General features: G+C 45.0%; 1 protein-coding gene across 4 annotated transcripts in view; it reads left to right on the forward strand.

The window, feature by feature from the left end:
• Nucleotides 1–13,758, forward strand: part of LOC109907027 (calmodulin-binding transcription activator 1) — a 642,956-nt gene that overhangs the window by 184,419 nt on the left and 444,779 nt on the right. The gene's annotated exons all lie outside the window — the stretch shown is intronic.

Below are 13,758 nucleotides of genomic sequence, written 5' to 3' on the forward strand. Positions count from 1 at the left end.
AGTGTTATCTCACTCTCTCCCTACCCCCTGTCACCCACTCTAGACTTCAGAGCTACAGAGCACAGGGCTCAAACACACACTATCCCTCCAGGACCTGACTCTGTGTGTAGCGGATGGATATATGCTGGCTTTTGCTATAGGCTTGTACTCCCGAAGAGTTAAATAATACTATCGTTTTGCTCTATGAATTGCTATCAATGGTTTGAATGTTGTGTAAATGAACCCCTAGTCTAATGTGTTTTTGGCTGCTAGCATAAACGGGTCAAAAAGAAAACCAAGTATTCCCAGTAACACTCAAGGTAAAGGGTTTTAAGACTGGTCCTCTAGACGTAGCCTATCATTGATATGTGTGGCTTGTAGGGTTGCACATTTTGGGGAATATTCAGAGGTGGAAACTTTCTGTTGGAATTAACGGGAATATATGGGAATTAACGGGAATGTATGGGAATTAACAGAAATATATGCAAATTAATATTAATACCATTTAAATGTAGATGTTTTTTGCATTGGATATATTTACCATATCATATGGGGACAGAAACAGAAACATTTTACCTCATAAGTAGACATCATCCTTCCAACAGAAATCTAAAAAACAATTTAGTTACGAATTTAAACTTTCATTAAATGAGTTGACTCTTCACATGGGGTGATTTCACTGAACAAAAGAAAGGGAATATTGAATGATCCCCAATGATCCATTGCATCTCCCAAAAACATTTTCAACATACATCTGTAAAATGATAGTCTAGAAAATAAAGCTTTGGTTGTGTTCCTCTCAGGCTTCCATGTCTTCTCCCTGGACCTCCTCAATGTCGGCAGCAGGTAGCCTAGTGGTTAGAGTCTAGTGGTTAGAGCGTTGGGCCAGTAACTGAAAGGTTGCTTTATTGAATCCCTGAGCTGACAAGGTAAAAATACAAGAACTGAACAAGGCAGTTAACCCACTATTCCTAGGCTGGCATTGTAAATAATAATTTGTTCTTAACTGACTTGCCTAGTTGAATAAAAATGTCCACCTCTTGAACATCAGACTCTGATGCCTCATCTTCACTGTCACTTTCCAATCTTGTTGAGGATGGCTTGTTGTCTCAAATTTGCCCAGATGGCCACCAATTTTTCAACCCCTGTATTGGTCAGCCTGTTGAGTGCTTTTTTTATTTATCTGTTATTTTACCAGGTAAGTTGACTGAGAACACATTCTCATTTGCAGCAACAACCTGGGGAATAGTTACAGGGGAGAGGAGGGGGATGAATGAGCCAATTGTAAACTGGGGATTATTAGGTCACCGTGATGGTTTGAGGGCCAGATTGGGAATTTACCAGGACACCAGGGTTAACACCCCAACTCTTACAATTCGTGCCATGGGATCTTTAATGACCTCAGAGTCAGGACACCCGTTTAACATCCCATCCAAAAGACAGCACTGTACACAGGGCAGTGTCCCCAATCACTGCCATGGGGCATTGGGATTTTTTTTTAGACCAGAGGAAAGAGTGCCTGCTACTGGCCCTCCAACACCACTTCCAGCAGCATCTGATCTCCCATCCAGGAACTGACCAGGACCAACCCTGCTTAGCTTCAGAAGCAAGCCAGCAGTGGTATGCAGGGTGGCATGCTGCTGGCTTTGGGAGTTCCCAAACAAGGACCAGTTGCGCTCTGATTTGGATGATAATGGAGGGAACAGGGGAAAGAGCCTCAGATCCACAAAGTCCCTTCCACCAGGTGGCTGATGAGATATGTTGGCACGACTGCCAAATTGCATCTCCATCCCAAAGCCCTTGCTTGGAAGTGTACTTCACCATACTGCCAAGAACTTTGCCCTCATCCAGGCCTAGGTGGCGAGACACGGTAGTGATGACACCATAGGCCTTGATGATCTCTGCACCTGACAGGATGCTCTTGCCAGCATACTTGAGGTCCAACATGTACGCTGCGGCGTGTATGGGCTTCAGGCAGAAGTCTTCACACTTTTTGATGTATTTCAGAACTGCAGTTTTCTCTGTTTGGAGCAACAGTGAAGTGGGCAGGGCAGAGTCTGAACATCAGACATGATGGCATTGTCGCCCTCAATCTGTGCAATGGCGATAGGTTTATAGGTTAGGTAGGCTATAGGTTTATAGGCTATAGGTTTCAGGAGTTTCAGGATGCTTACCACTCTCTCCCAAAATACATCATCCAGGAGGATCCTCTTGATGGGGCTGTCCATATCGGCAGACTGTGGTATGGCCATTTCTTGGAGAGACTCCTTCCCCTCCAGGAGACTGTCAAACATGATGACAACACCACTCCAGCAGGTGTTGCTGGGCAGCTTCAATGTGGTGCTCTTGTTCTTCTCACTTTGCTTGGTGAGGTAGATTGCTGCTATAGCCTCATGACCCTTCACATACCTAACCATTTCCTTGGCTCTCTTGTAGAGTGTATCCATTGTTTTCAGTGCCATGATATCCTTGAGGAGCAGAATCAATGCATGAGCAGCACAGCCAATGGGTGTTATGTGAGGGTAAGACTCCTCCACTTTAGACCAAGCAGCCTTCATGTTCGCGGCATTGTCTGTCACCAGTGCAAATACCTTCTGTGGTCCAAGGTCATTGATGACTGCCTTCATCTCATCTGCAATGTAGAGACTGGTGTGTCTGTTTCCCCTGTGTCTGTGGTCTTGTAGAATACTGGTTGAGGGGTGGAGATGATGTAGTTAATATTTCCTTGCCCACGAACATTTGACCACCCATCAGAGATGATTGCAATACAGTCTGCTTTCTCTATGATTTGCTTGACCTTAACTTGAACTCTGTTGAACTCTGCATCCAGCAAATGAGTAGATAAAGCTTGTCTGGTTGAATGGGTGTATGCTTGGCGAAGAACATTCAGAAATCTCTTCCAATACACATTGCATGTGAGCATCAGAGGTGAACCAGACTACGTTCCTCCACTGAGTAAAAAAAACATTCTGATTTCAAGAGGACCATGAGCTGTTGCTATCAATAAGGTGTCTGATTCATCATTTTCACCTCGAATAGAAGTAGAGGGATTTTTGTCAGAGGTTGCTTGTTGTGAGCGCTGAGGGAACTTTATGCACTTGGCCAGATGATTCTGCATCTTTGTTGCGTTCTTCACCTATGATGTGGCACAATATTTGCAAATGTACATTGTACAAATGGCATTGTCCTGTAAAGATTAGAAAAAAATGAGTTAAAAAAAACAAATAAAATTCCATGTCTAGATAAATAGTTAAGCAGTTCGATTAAACCCCTTTGTAAGATAAATGTTTTAAAATGAAACATGTATGGAAACAGGTGAATTAACACTCTTTAGTTAACTGGCTCAAGCAAGCTAAAACCCACACGGTAGCAAAAACTGTCTAGCAGAAATTGTTAACTGTTAGAAATTATTTAAACACACTTTGCTGTAGGCTACTCTTTACTAGTTAACAAAAAAATCATGTATGTCATATACAATATGTTCACCCCACCCAGTATTGTAATCAAAACTTACCAGAAAGCATGTAGTCCTTGGCTCAGACAGTGTAGTAGTGTGGGCTCAATAGCATCTCATTAGTGTGCAAGATCTTGAGGATCAGCTGTACATGTGATGGAAGAATGCACTGTGCATGCACAGGGTTGCAATTCCATTGAATTGGGGATAGTTTAACCAAAATATGCCACAAGACCTAGAATTGCCTTATGTGTATCTCACAAAAACTGTTATAAGTTAACTCTTTTGATTAATTTAAGCAAAATTCCCCAAATTCCCGGGCTTAACTTCCCATGGAAAATTTCTGGAAAGTTCCAGACCCTTTGCAACTCTAATGGCTAGTGAATGGCAGGTATTGTGAGGTAGTAGTTTGTCTGTCCCTCCTGCTGTCCTCATATATAGTGTATGTGTCCCAAATGGCACCCTATTCCCTACATAGTGCACTACTTTTGACCAGAGCACTTTGTAAATCAAATCAAATCTTATTGGCCGTGTACACATATTTTTCTGATGTTAATGCAGGTGCAACGAAATGCTTATGTTTCTAGCTCCAACAGTGCAATAATACTTAACAAATAGGGAATAGGGTTACATTTGGGACACAGCGAGAGACTTTCCTCTTGTAGGGCTGCTGGTGATGTGATGATTGGCAGGCGGCGGGTGGCGATCACAGAAGGGTCTCTCATGTGAAATGTCCCGGGTGTTACTGTTCTACTGATGCTGAGTGGAGGATAGAGTTGCTCCACGACCTGAGCCTCTCCTCTCCTCCTCCCCCTGTGTGTCTATGGCCCATGTGAAGCCTTGACTCCAAATCACAAAATATTTATAGTAACTTAGGGACATCATTGCTTTCCTTTGGGCTTTGTTATATGAATTCAGAGACAGCCTACACGGACTACAATAGAGAAATGACATACTTGACATTGCAACAGCATTAGGGCTGTCTCCAACCACAAAAAATCTTGCTCGTCCGAGAGTTGTGTGTTCTTTTTTTTCTTCATATACAGTTGAAGTCGGAAGTTTACATACACTTAGGTTGGAGTCATTAAAACTCGTTTTTCAACCACTCCACAAATTTCTTGTTAATTAACAAACTAGAGTTTGGCAAGTCAGTTAGGATTTTTCCAATAATTGTTTACAGACAGATTATTTAACTTAGAATTCACTGTATCACCATTCCAGTGGGTCAGAAGTTTACATACACTAAGTTGACAGTGCCTTTAAATAGCTTGGAAAATTCCAGAAAATTATGTCATGGCTTTAGAAGCTTCTGATAGGCTAACTGACATTATTTAGAAAGCCGGACTATGGGTTGCAACTGCACATGGGGACAAAGATCGTTTCTTCTGGAGTAATATCCTCTGGTCTGATGAAACAAAAATAGAACTGTTTGGCCATAATGACCATCGTTATGTTTGGAGGAAAAAGGGGGAGGCTTGCAAGCTGAAGAACACCATCCCAACTGTGAAACACGGTGGTGGCAGCATCATGTTGTGGGGGGTGCTTTGCTGCAGGAGGGACTGGTGCACTTCACAAAATAGATGGCTTCATGAGGATGGAAAATTATGTGGATATATTGAAGCAACATCTTAAGCCATCAGTCAGGAAGTTAAAGCTTGGTCGCAAATGGGCCTTCCCCAATAGACAATGACCCCAATCATACTTCCAAAGTTGTGGCAAAATGGCTTAAGGACAACAAAGTCAAGGTTTTGGAGTGGCCATCACAAAGCCCTGACCTCAACCCTATAGAAAATGTGTGGGCAGAACTGAAAAAGCATGTGCGAGCAAGGAGGCCTACAAACCTGACTCAGTTACACCAGGTCTGTCAGGAGGAATGGGCCAAAATTCACCCAACTGATTTTGGGAAGCATGTGGAAGGCTACCCGAAATGTTTGACCCAAGTTAAACACTTTAAAGGCAATGCTACCAAATACTAATGGAGTGTATGTAAACTTCCTAGCTAGCTAACATTAAGCTATAACTAGCAATGCAAATGGTCCCCAAGATGGCGTAGCAGTAGGTCGTCCTGTCCTGTCGTGTCCCTGTATATATCGTTTATTTTTCGTTTTTTACATATTTTCTCCACATATCTCTTTGAAAACATCTTGCTAAACCCTAAGCTTCCAAATACTCTCCTGCAACCCGACTCACCCAATGTAGCTATTTTTCCTAAAGTATTTATATTTACTTCGGGACCCCTCAACTGAAGCTAGCCAGCTAACCAGCGGGTATGCTAGCGGTCTCCAGCTAACCGGTCATCAGCTAACCTGTAGTTCGGAAAGCTCTCGCCTGTTCGTACAACGCGACTTTAACCAGAGCACAACGGACCTATTTATTTTTCATCCCCGGATTCCCACCGCAAACGGAACATCTTTCAGCTGGATTTTTCAGCAACTAGCTATCTAGCTAAACCGCAACCTCTGATTACTCCTGGCTAGCGTTTCCACCCACTTAGCTTGAAGCTAGCCCGGCCGTAGCACCTGCGCTACCACCGTAGCATACTCCTGAGCTACAATACCCGGGCCCACGACCGGTCTACCGATGTCATCGCATGAAGAGGAATAAACAGACTCACCCCATCGCGACGTCCCCCAAAGGCTAACTCTCTAGCCCTCGCTATCTCCCTGCTTGCTAATTCGGCCTGCTAACTGCTAGCTTGTCCAGCTCCGGCCCGCTAACTGCTACCTTGTCTAGCCCGGGCCTACAAACTGTTAGCTTGTTAGCACAGGCCTGCTAACCGCCTGAATCGCCGCGTCTCAAACGCTCACCGGACCCATATTTACTTTCTATCTCTTTTGACTTTTAATTTGTTTATACCTTCCGGAAACCTGCCTCACCCAATGTGATACGGAATCGCTATTATTTATTTATTTATTTTTAGAACACACTCAAGAACCTCCAGAAGCTAACCAGCTAACTAGCTACAAGCTATTTAGTCATTGTTAGTTTTTTTTTTACCTGGATAACACTCGCCAGGCCAGCTTCCCTGCCCCATCCACCGCTGCCCCCTGGACACTGATCTCTTGGCTACATAGCTGATGCACGCTGGACTGTCCATTAATCACGGTACTCCATTCTGCTTGTTTGTTCTATCTGTTGGCCCCGTTGCCTAGCCTACGCCATTTTACCTGCTGTTGTTGTGCTAGCTGATTAGCTGTTGTCTCACCTACTGTTTTAGCTAGCTTTCCCAATTCAACACCTGTGATTACTGTATGCCTCGCTGTATGTCTCTCTCAAATGTCAATATGCCTTGTATACTGTTGTTCAGGTTAGTTATCATTGTTTTAGTTCACAATGGAGCCCCTAGTTCCACTCTTCACGCCCCTGATAACTCCTTTGTCCCACCTCCCACACATGCGGTGACCTCACCCATTACTACCAGCATGTCCAGAGATACAACCTCCCTCATCATCACCCAGTGCCTGGGCTTACCTCCGCTGTACCCGCACCCCACCATACCCCTGTCTGCGCATTATGCCCTGAATATATTCTACCATGCCCAGAAACCTGCTCCTCTTATTCTCTGTCCCCAACGCTCTAGGCGACCAGTTTTGATAGCCTTTAGCCGCACCCTCATACTACTCCTTCTCTGTTCCGCGGGTGATGTGGAGGTAAACCCAGGCCCTGCATGTCCCCAGGCACCCTCATTTGTTGACTTCTGTGATCGAAAAAGCCTTGGTTTCATGCATGTCAACATCAGAAGCCTCCTCCCTAAGTTTGTCTTACTCACTGCTTTAGCACACTCTGCTAACCCTGATGTCCTTGCTGTGTCTGAATCCTGGCTCAGGAAGGCCACCAAAAATTCAGAGATTTCCATACCCAACTATAACATCTTCCGTCAAGATAGAACTGCCAAAGGGGGCGGAGTTGCAGTTTACTGCAGAGATAGCCTGCAAAGTAATGTCATACTTTCCAGGTCCATACCCAAACAGTTCGAACTACTAATTTTGAAAATTACTCTCTCCAGAAATAAGTCTCTCACGGTTGCCACCTGCTACAGACCCCCCTCAGCTCCCAGCTGTGCCCTGGACACCATTTGTGAATTGATCGCCCCCCATCTAGCTTCAGAGTTTGTTCTGTAAGGTGACCTAAACTGGGATATGCTTAACACCTCGCCAGTCCTACAATCTAAGCTAGATGCCCTCAATCTCACACAAATCATCAAGGAACCCACCAGGTACAACCCTAACTCTGTAAACAAGGGCACCCTCATAGACGTCATCCTGACCAACTGGCCCTCCAAATACACCTCCGCTGTCTTCAACCAGGATCTCAGCGATCACTGCCTCATTGCCTGTATCCGCTACGGAGCCGCAGTCAAACGACCACCCCTCATCACTGTCAAACGCTCCCTAAAACACTTCTGTGAGCAGGCCTTTCTAATCGACCTGGCCCGGGTATCCTGGAAGGACATTGACCTCATCCCGTCAGTTGAGGATGCCTGGTCATTCTTCAAAAGTAACTTCCTCACCATTTTAGATAAGCATGCTCCGTTCAAAAAATGCAGAACTAAGAACAGATACAGCCCTTGGTTCACCCCAGACCTGACTGCCCTCGACCAGCACAAAAACATCCTGTGGCGGACTGCAATAGCATCGAATAGTCCCCGTGATATGCAACTGTTCAGGGAAGTCCGGAACCAATACACGCAGTCAGTCAGGAAAGCTAAGGCCAGCTTCTTCATGCAGAAGTTTGCATCCTGTAGCTCCAACTCCAAAAAGTTCTGGGACACCGTGAAGTCCATGGAGAACAAGAGCACCTCCTCCCAGCTGCCCACTGCACTGAGGCTAGGTAACACGGTCACCACTGATAAATCCATGATTATCGAAAACTTCAATAAGCATTTCTCAACGGCTGGCCATGCCTTCCGCCTGGCTACTTCAACCTCGGCCAACAGCTCCGCCCCCCCCGCAGCTCCTCGCCCAAGCCTCTCCAGGTTCTCCTTTAACCAAATCCAGATAGCAGATGTTCTGAAAGAGCTGCAAAACCTGGACCCGTACAAATCAGCTGGGCTTGACAATCTGGACCCTCTATTTCTGAAACTATCTGCCACCATTGTCGCAACCCCTATTACCAGCCTGTTCAACCTCTCTTTCATATCGTCTGAGATCCCCAAGGATTGGAAAGCTGCCGCAGTCATCCCCCTCTTCAAAGGGGGAGACACCCTGGACCCAAACTGTTACAGACCTATATCCATCCTGCCCTGCCTATCTAAGGTCTTCGAAAGCCAAGTCAACAAACAGGTCACTGACCATCTCGAATCCCACCGCACCTTCTCCGCTGTGCAATCTGGTTTCCGAGCCGGTCATGGGTGCACCTCAGCCACACTCAAGGTACTCAACGATATCATAACCGCCATCGATAAAAGACAGTACTGTGCAGCCGTCTTCATCGACCTTGCCAAGGCTTTCGACTCTGTCAATCACCATATTCTTATCGGCAGACTCAGGAGCCTCGGTTTTTCGGATGACTGCCTTGCCTGGTTCACCAATTACTTTGCAGACAGAGTTCAGTGCGTCAAATCGGAGGGCATGCTGTCTGGTCCTCTGGCAGTCTCTATGGGGGTGCCACAGGGTTCAATTCTCGGGCCGACTCTTTTCTCTGTGTATATCAATGATGTTGCTCTTGCTGCGGGCGATTCCCTGATCCACCTCTACGCAGACGACACCATTCTATATACCTTCGGCCCGTCTTTGGACACTGTGCTATCTAACCTCCAAACAAGCTTCAATGCCATACAACACTCCTTCCGTGGCCTCCAACTGCTCTTAAACGCTAGTAAAACCAAATGCATGCTTTTCAACCGGTCGCTGCCTGCACCCGCATGCCCGACTAGCATCACCACCCTGGATGGTTCCGACCTAGAATATGTGGACGTCTATAAGTACCTAGGTGTCTGGCTAGACTGCAAACTCTCCTTCCAGACTCATATCAAACATCTCCAATCGAAAATCAAATCAAGAGTCGGCTATTCCGCAACAAAGCCTCCTTCACTCACGCCGCCAAGCTTACCCTAGTAAAACTGACTATCCTACCGATCCTCGACTTCGGCGATGTCATCTACAAAATGGCTTCCAACACTCTACTCAGCAAACTGGATGCAGTCTATCACAGTGCCATCCGTTTCGTCACTAAAGCACCTTATACCACCCACCACTGCGACTTGTATGCTCTAGTCGGCTGGCCCTCGCTACATATTCGTCGCCAGACCCACTGGCTCCAGGTCATCTACAAGTCCATGCTAGGTAAAGCTCCGCCTTATCTCAGCTCACTGGTCACGATGGCAACACCCATCCGTAGCACGCGCTCCAGCAGGTGTATCTCACTGATCATCCCTAAAGCCAACACCTCATTTGGCCGCCTTTCGTTCCAGTACTCTGCTGCCTGTGACTGGAACGAATTGCAAAAATCGCTGAAGTTGGAGACTTTTATCTCCCTCACCAACTTCAAACATCAGCTATCTGAGCAGCTAACCGATCGCTGCAGCTGTACATAGTCTATTGGTAAATAGCCCACCCTTTTTCACCTACCTCATCCCCATACTGTTTTTATTTATTTACTTTTCTGCTCTTTTGTACACCAATATCTCTACCTGTACATGACCATCTGATCATTCATCACTCCAGTGTTAATCTGCAAAATTGTAATTATTTGCCTACCTCCTCATGCCTTTTGCACACATTGTATATAGACTCCCCCTTTGGTTTCTACTGTGTTATTGACTTGTTAATTGTTTACTCCATGTGTAACTCTTTGTTGTCTGCTCACACTGCTATGCTTTATCTTGGCCAGGTCGCAGTTGCAAATGAGAACTTGTTCTCAACTAGCCTACCTGGTTAAATAAAGGTGAAATAAAAAATAAAAAATAAAATACAAATAATATTACTACAAAGATGATACACATAACGTTAGCTAGCATTGTGAGCTCTGCAAACAATGTGTCCACTCTGACAATGAGAACACTAAACAACTGTAGTAATAATATATTGAATTGCATTCACAGAAAATACCGTAACCAAACAAATCAAATACAAACGTATTTTTCACATGCTTGGTAAACAACAGGTTTGGACTAACAGTGAAATGCTTACTTACGGGTCCTTCCCAACAATACAGAGAGAAAGAAAATAGAGAAATAATAGAGAAGTAAAACATGTAATGATAAAAGTATTAACATATACACAATGAGTAACAATATCTTGGCTATATCCTCTTAAGGATTGGACCCTTTTTTTTCAATTTTCGCCTAAAATGACATACCCGAATCTAACTTCCTGTAGCTCAGGACCTGAAGCAAGGATATTCATATTATTACTACTGCAAATCTTTGACAGTTTTTAGGGCCTTCCTCTGAAGGAGTTAATCACCGTGCCAATGTTGTAGTTCATCATCGTTTCCTCAGCCGCGTTGACGCCATTCGCTTTCACTACTTTACCGTCTCAGCAGCTCCCCCTGTCTGTTGGTTTAGTCACAGTGGGCGCTGTCTGTCTCACAGGCTAGCTGTCTGTCTCTGTCTGGCTGGCTGTCTGTGGATGGACAGGACTGGATTAGTTAGGGAGAGAGTTGAGAGCCAAAGGAATTCCAGATGGAATCATAGGCCTATTGGTGGAAAAGGCACATGCAAGGGGAAAGGCTAAACTAGCAGATGAGAGAGGAGAATCTATGGCCCTTGAAGGTGATTGGATTGGCCACTGTGACTGTGTTTTATAGATTGAGCTTTTCTCCATCATGCATTAGATGTGTCGTGCAAAACGGCCTAGTGTTTTCTGTCAGGTGTTTTTTGTCAGGTGTATGTTGGGCCTTTTGTGTATTTTTTTGTGTTGTGGGCAGGCCCTGTTGTGTGTGTCTCTGTGTCTGTGTCTGTGTCTGTTTGTGGGTGTTGGCGTGTGTGCATTTGTGCGTACACTGTACGTGTGAGTGCGTTTGGTGTTTGTGTGCAGGATGGATCTGGAGCTGGCGTTAAAGGTGAGTCCGTTTAAGCTTCACTCCTCCCCTGGGCTCTTGTTCCTCATACAGATACAAACAGGATCCTTGGACAGGAGGGGACCACTCCGCCCTCCTTTGCTCTGTTCTGCCCCCATGTCAGCCTCAGCCCCAGACCCAACTCTCTCTCTCAGGCAGAAACACTCGTAGGAAATTCTATCCATTTGAGTGTTCCTTTTGTGTTTCGGCACACAGAGCTATTAGCTGATTTTATTATTTTGTGAAAATAGGGTTCAGAGAAATGTCACACGGTCACACAGGTCCTACGTCAGTTGCTTTTCATGCACAATTCACAGTATTCAGATGTTGTCTGAGGCAATCATTCTGCTAAACACTTCTGTCTGTGTCCTGGTGGGGCTTTGTATCTAACATTAGGATGCATACACAATGAGCTAGCTGATAGCCTCCTCACCACAGTATCTCCAACACTGAATCAGTGCAGTGCTGTTTAATGAGGCTCAGAAAACCCTCTGTCCCCAGTTATCTACTATAATCAGGAGTTGGAACCGATTCAGGGAAAATATACTGAAAACCGAGGAAACTGGTTCAGAACCAGGACCAAAAGTGATCTATACTGTTATTTTAGAAGCATTGGAACCAGTTAATAATTTTATTTTACAGTCCGGGCATTTTTTTTGTCCCACAGAAAATACAACACAGATCCTATGCAAAGCTCTCGCTCTCTCTGCCTGCCAGCTGGAAATCTTTGAGTAGTCTACCTGTCCCTCCTCCTCCGAAGCATAGTATACTGTAGCCTACTGACATTACCATAGGCTACTGTAGTCTACTGACATTACCATAGGCTACTGTAGTCAACTGACATTACCATAGGCTACTGTAGTCTACCTGTCCCTCCTCCTCCGAAGCGTAGTATACTGTAGCCTACTGACATTACCATAGGCTACTGTAGTCTACTGACATTACCATAGGCTACTGTAGTCTACTGACATGACCATAGGCTACTGTAGCCTACTGACATTACCATAGGCTACTGTAGTCTACTGACATTACCATAGGCTACTGTAGTCTACTGACATTACCATAGGCTACTGTAGTCTACCTGTCCCTCCTCCTCCGAAGCGTAGTATACTGTAGCCTACTGACATTACCATAGGCTACTGTAGTCTACTGACATTACCATAGGCTACTGTAGTCTACTGACATTACCATAGGCTACTGTAGTCTACCTGTCCCTCCTCCTCCGAAGCATAGTATACTGTAGCCTACTGACATTACCATAGGCTACTGTAGTCTACTGACATTACCATAGGCTACTGTAGTCTACCTGTCCCTCCTCCTCCGAAGCATAGTATACTGTAGCCTACTGACATTACCATAGGCTACTGTAGTCTACTGACATTACCATAGGCTACTGTAGTCTACCTGTCCCCCCTCCTCCGAAGCATAGTATACTGTAGCCTACTGACATTACCATAGTATACTATAGCCTACTGACATTGCCATAGGCTACTGTAGTCTACTGACATTACCATAGGCTACTGTAGTCTACTGACATTACCATAGGCTACTGTAGTCTACTGACATTACCATAGGCTATTGTAGTCTACTGACATTACCATAGGCTACTGTAGCCTACTGACATTACCATAGGTTACTGTGGTCTACTGACATTACCATAGGCTACTGTAGTCTACTGACATTACCATAGGCTACTGTAGCCTACTGACATTACCATAGGCTACTGTAGTCTACTGACATTACCATAGGCTACTGTAGTCTACTGACATTACCATAGGCTACTGTAGCCTACTGACATTACCATAGGCTACTGTAGCCTACTGACATTACCATAGGCTACTGTAGCCTACTGACATTACCATAGGCTACTGTAGTCTACTGACATTACCATAGGCTACTGTAGTCTACTGACATTACCATAGGCTACTGTAGCCTACTGACATTACCATAGGCTACTGTAGTCTACTGACATTACCATAGGCTACTGTAGTCTACTGACATTACCATAGGCTACTGTAGTCTACTGACATTACCATAGGCTACTGTAGTCTACTGACATTACCATAGGCTACTGTAGCCTACTGACATTACCATAGGCTACTGTATCCTACCGACATTACCATAGGATGCTGTAGCCTACCGACATTACCATATGATGATGTAGCCTACTGACATTACCATAGGCTACTGTAGCCTACTGACATTACCATAGGCTACTGTAGCCTACTGACATTACCATAGGATGCTGTAGCCTACCGACATTACCATATGATGATGTAGCCTACTGACATTACCGTAGGCTACTGTAGCCTACTGACATCACC

The sequence above is a fragment of the Oncorhynchus kisutch genome, linkage group LG17, assembly GCF_002021735.2.
Source record: "Oncorhynchus kisutch isolate 150728-3 linkage group LG17, Okis_V2, whole genome shotgun sequence".
Taxonomy (NCBI): Eukaryota; Metazoa; Chordata; class Actinopteri; order Salmoniformes; family Salmonidae; genus Oncorhynchus; species Oncorhynchus kisutch.